The following is a 4,468-nucleotide window of genomic DNA, read 5'->3' on the forward strand; positions in this document are numbered from 1 at the left end:
TAATAATAAACCCTAAAACACACACTCTTCCTCAAGAAACACAACACACAATCCATCCCTTGAGCAGCTAGGGTTAGGTCTTCCTAAATAGCAATTCTTCAGCAACCTTTGATCTTCAATGGGCTTGCACAAAAATAGAGTTCACAAAACAGATTTGGAACAAATATTTTGTCAAATATTTGATCACATACATATTTTCTCCACAAACAAAAATCAGAAGCAGATCTTCCTTCACAGATTTGTTCACATAATACAACGATCACCCCAGACTAAATCTGAAACAAACCTTTTTAAACCAATACCAAATCTTATCAACTAAGTTTTGAACACAAGAAGATATAATCTTAAAAAATTTAAACCAAATCAAATCTTCTTTAGTAGATTTGATTACACCTGATATATTTCCAGATAACACACGGAAGCTTCTTCAACAACCCTAACTTGTTGATCACGAAAAACAATCCAAAGCTTTTAGAAAACGCACACAACACACAGCAGCTACGCAGGGGAAAATGTTGCACCAGATGCTGCAGCATTTGGTCGCACATCTTGACAGATAAAACATCTTAGCTAAAATGTAGACAGTTAAGAAAATATGAACAACATCAAGAATGTCCTGAGATAGACGCTTGAACATTTCTCTTTCCATTTGAGTATGGTGCTCTTTTCTCTTAACATTGCTTCAGTTGGTCAGCCTTGAGATAGACGCTTGAACGTACACGTTGAGTGCAGTCTTCTTAGACGATCTAATAGCTTCACTTGATCTTGCATTTGTTGACTTGAAGCTTTGTCTTCTTCCAAGACAGTCTTGACGATTCGACTCTACTTGTGTAGATTGTCTTGCCCCTTGGTCATTCTTCTCTTGTTGACTTTAGACGATTTTGCTGATATAACTTTCCTTGCTTGTATCGTCTCACCCTTTGACTCTTCTTGCCTAGATGATCTTGATGCTTTGACTTTCTTTGCGCGGACCATCTTGAGTCTTGATTTTTACTTCCTTTGAAAAGACAGGCTAGCAGACTTGATACTTTCTTGCTAGTGTAGTTGCATTGTTGCTTTGAATATCCTTTTCATTTTTTCAGTTAGACGATCTGGCAGGAATGACATTAGTTTGCTTGTACCGTCTGCCTTGTAGCTTTGACTTTTCTTTCTTCTAGTTGTCCAGCTTATCTTGCAGCTTTGACCAGTCTCTTCTTTGTAGATGTTGTCTTCATGTCATCGTCTTGCACTGCTTCTTTAGACGTTAGAGCGTGAGGGGTATAAGTGTGATTTTCTGAAATACATTTCATGTGATATATGTAATCAGTTCACTTATACTTTTGAAAATTGTTATAATTCAAAATATGATAAACGATACATATAGCATTTGAACTTAACAAACCATAACTCGTTGGAGGCACGAAACCATTCAATTGTGTGTGATGGCGAACGCACCGGAAACAACGTCAGTGGAGTGTGCAGGAAAGAAGAATTGGAGATCTGACGCCACTATGAATTCTCGAAAAATGAAGCTCTTGATACCATAATAGAAGTGAAAGAAAAACATAAAATCTAACTGAGAACAAAATAAATTATTGATAGTTAGACAGGTACAATATGATTACATTTATAATAGCTGTAGTATTCTAACAATAACCTATCCACTAATAGCTAGGTAAATAACTAAAAGAGGGTGTATGTTCTATTAGAAAAAAAGTAAAAATGTAAGGAACGAGAAGAAGTTAAAGAAAATAATTGGATAAGCATGATACTATATAGGATTTGGTTATTTTGATTCGTTATATGTCTTATTGAATAACCAAACTTTCAAGAGATGAGTCATAAATTTAAAGGACCATAAGAAGACAATAAAATTATAAGATAAGCATGACTATAGGCCTTAGGATTGGTTGTGTTTCGTTATATGTCTTTTCTAATAACCAAACTTTCAAGTTAATTAAAGATCGTACAAAATAGTTAATGTTTTCCTAGTATAGATATAATTAATAATTATATCCCTCAACAATGTAACCTGAATACTAATAATAGAATAACATTAAGAATTTTCTATGTTGCTTTTATATTGTCAATATCCTTTTTATTTATCGTTTGAAGTTGTACCATAAAAATTAAAAAACTACAATTATATTTTATAATATTGTGTGAAAACTATAACTAATCTAATTTTTTACTATATCATAAAAATTCCATATTAATTAATTTCTTTTATTGTAGTAAATTAAAGGAAATTCTTTTGTAGTTCAAACAACATGCATTAATAAATTGATGGTTGTAAAATTATTTCATTAATCAATCATCAACATCGTAATATGGTTCTTTAAGTTACTTCATGAGATTAAATATAATCACATGATAGATTGACCAACACTGTTTAGAATAATTAAGGTATTGGTGAATACACCAGTTTTTACATAAGTGTCTTTGTTCCCTTTTAATTAGTGTTTTCTGTTAGGCTTAAACGAGACAATTTAAACTTCGGGCATTCATATTGAGTATTAAAGAGAACGTCACAAGTGATTTGAATACCACATCTTTCACCCAAAACCTTAAGGAACTAGGTGTATGGGCCTCTCACTCATGAACTGCTCAAATTTGTCCTTATCTTTCAATGTGAGACTTACTCACACTTAATATATATCACAACAATTTCCTCCTCAAGTGTGAGTCTATCTCAAACGAAAGCGGAAGCCTCCAAATACTCACACAGTTGTTGGGCTGATCAACAGAAGTCGCCGCCTAGTCACAATATTACCAAGAAGACTTTCGACACAAGAAGCCGGTCACCATGGTCAAACAATCACCGACTCTGATACCACTATTGGGTTTAAAGGAGATTACTTAAACTATGGGGTATCATCCACATTGGACATTAAATAGCAAACCACATGTGAGTTGGACACCACATCTTTAACCCAAAACCTTAAGGCATTCGGTGTATGGGTCCGACCTCTCACTTATAAACTACTCAAACTTGTTCCTCTTTCAATTTGAGACTTATACTCACACATGATGTCACAACATTTCCAACCTCTTTGAGAACAAGACTAATCTCATTTGTGAAACAATGACAATCCCAACATATGACTTTCCTGAGGTTCAGACTTGTTTTTTGGATAAGTTTTGTGAACTTAATGGTTTGTATGAAACGAAGGAAAGATTGCATACGTACTTTGCTTATAAAAAAACGGAAAGGAAACATGACCTTCTTGTCGTTTGGTATGGCATAAAGGGAAGGGGAGAAAAAAATGTCGTTATGAGACCCACTTGCAATTTTCCGCTCTCAATTAGGAAGAAGACGGTGGATAGGGGCGTATCTAAGGAGGACAGATATGGGCCATCACCCCCCCCCCCCCAAAGAATTTTGAAATGGTTACGACTATAGGTATTTTTCCAAGCTAGAAAGAAGGAATTTGCTGTTCCAACTGAGACATTATCATTCACATGTTTCCCAAGATCCTAATTTAGGAAAAAATTCTAGTTTATCCAAGTTTTACCAGAAGTTAATTGAAATAGGAAAAGCAACAATGTTTCCACTTGTTAATAGATTGATACGTCTTGTTTTGACACTCCCTTTTTCAACAGCATCTACAGAGCGATCTTTTTCTGTAATGAAAGTTGTTAAGACTCGGCTTCGCAACAAAATTGAAGATGATCTTCTCATAAATTTATTAGTTGTTTATATCGGGATACCATAATAAATAAATTTAGTACTATGAAATAACGAAGAGTTGTATTTAAATATTTTTTTACTATTTAAAGTTTATATAACTTTCAATGAAGATTTTTTTAGTCTTATATTTCGCCCCCCAACAAGAAAATCCTGAATACGCCCCTGACGGTGGGATGAGTGGTTACTTTACAACATTACCAAATTTACCCTCTTTATTATTTCTATCATAAAATAATAAATATTTATATAATATTGAAAAATAATTAGATAACGAGTAGACCGCGTGTAATTTTATACATGTTGTTTTATTCAAACTATCCTCATTAATAAATTATTTATTAAAATAATATTAATAAGTTAAATAATAGTTTTAACAAAAATTAAAAATCATATTTTTATTTAAGGAGTTATGTTATTTCATAAACATAAACACACAATACTTTGTTTTCTCTAACGTTTCTTTCCAAACAACCTAAAATTCATCTTACTTTCATTTTTCTTTCATTCCTTTTTAATTTCTATTTTTTTCTTTCCCTCTCTTTCCATCCTCATACCAAACAAAAGCCAAAAGTGTTTTGGTGTGTTGGTTATTGGATCACAGATGCAACAATCTACCGGTCGCTTTATGCGGTTGAGATATCTGGTAAACAAAGCACGATGGAGCACATGTAGAAGGCATTAAATCACTTACTTTCTTAATGTTCTCACTATCCATGTGTATATATCTCAAGCAATTTAATTAGTCAAGATTTATCTTATAAATATAAACATTTAACTATGTATTTGCATAAAATTGTG

The 4,468-nt window shown here is 33.0% G+C and overlaps 1 long non-coding RNA gene across 1 annotated transcript; it reads right to left on the reverse strand.

Moving 5' to 3' along the window:
• Window positions 1–423: 423 nt before the first annotated feature.
• On the reverse strand, window positions 424–1,706 carry LOC130735524 (uncharacterized). Its single transcript, XR_009018489.1, has 2 exons — window positions 1,382–1,706; window positions 424–1,273 (listed from the first exon to the last, which is right to left on the reverse strand). It is a non-coding gene; the product is annotated as an uncharacterized LOC130735524 (long non-coding RNA).
• Between the last annotated feature and the right edge of the window lie 2,762 nt (window positions 1,707–4,468).

Source organism: Lotus japonicus, chromosome 2, assembly GCF_012489685.1.
Source record: "Lotus japonicus ecotype B-129 chromosome 2, LjGifu_v1.2".
NCBI lineage: Eukaryota > Viridiplantae > Streptophyta > Magnoliopsida > Fabales > Fabaceae > Lotus > Lotus japonicus.